This window comes from Penaeus monodon, chromosome 28 (genome assembly GCF_015228065.2).
Source record: "Penaeus monodon isolate SGIC_2016 chromosome 28, NSTDA_Pmon_1, whole genome shotgun sequence".
Taxonomy (NCBI): Eukaryota; Metazoa; Arthropoda; class Malacostraca; order Decapoda; family Penaeidae; genus Penaeus; species Penaeus monodon.
The window spans coordinates 27,185,503-27,185,860 of record NC_051413.1 but is presented as its reverse complement, the minus strand read 5'-3'; the positions used below and the strand labels follow the sequence as shown (position 1 = coordinate 27,185,860).

At 30.7% G+C, this 358-nt stretch overlaps 2 protein-coding genes across 2 annotated transcripts in view; one reads left to right on the top strand and one right to left on the bottom strand.

Moving 5' to 3' along the window:
- The window catches only part of LOC119591128 (SCY1-like protein 2), a gene marked incomplete at its 5' end in the record, with an annotated part of 331,697 nt that overhangs the window by 251,864 nt on the left and 79,475 nt on the right, over nucleotides 1-358 (top strand).
- LOC119591456 overlaps nucleotides 1-358 on the bottom strand; it is a gene marked incomplete in the record, with an annotated part of 7,555 nt that overhangs the window by 5,683 nt on the left and 1,514 nt on the right.

Here is a 358-nt window from a genome sequence, read left to right as displayed (position 1 = left end):
ACAAAGAAAATTAGAGAATTATTCTTCTATATCTACAACTACTTTCCTCATATCTTTCATTAAAGAACTGTGTGAATATTGGTATCACTATTTTTACTTTATTTCATATTTACTTCATTTGATAACTCAGTAATAGTACACAGGAATCATATGTTTGTTATTCTCTTTGTGTATTTCTTTATCTCCCCGTTCTTTATCTCCCTTCAAACAGTCTATCTTTGTCCGATTATCTTCAGCCTCATACGTGTCAGTAATTTCCACTTAGGAAACTCATCTCTTATCTCTGAGAGCATCACATGCAAACGTTTGAGAAATTTTGTTATCTCTATATCTGTCTTTACGTTTTTTTTTCAGTATG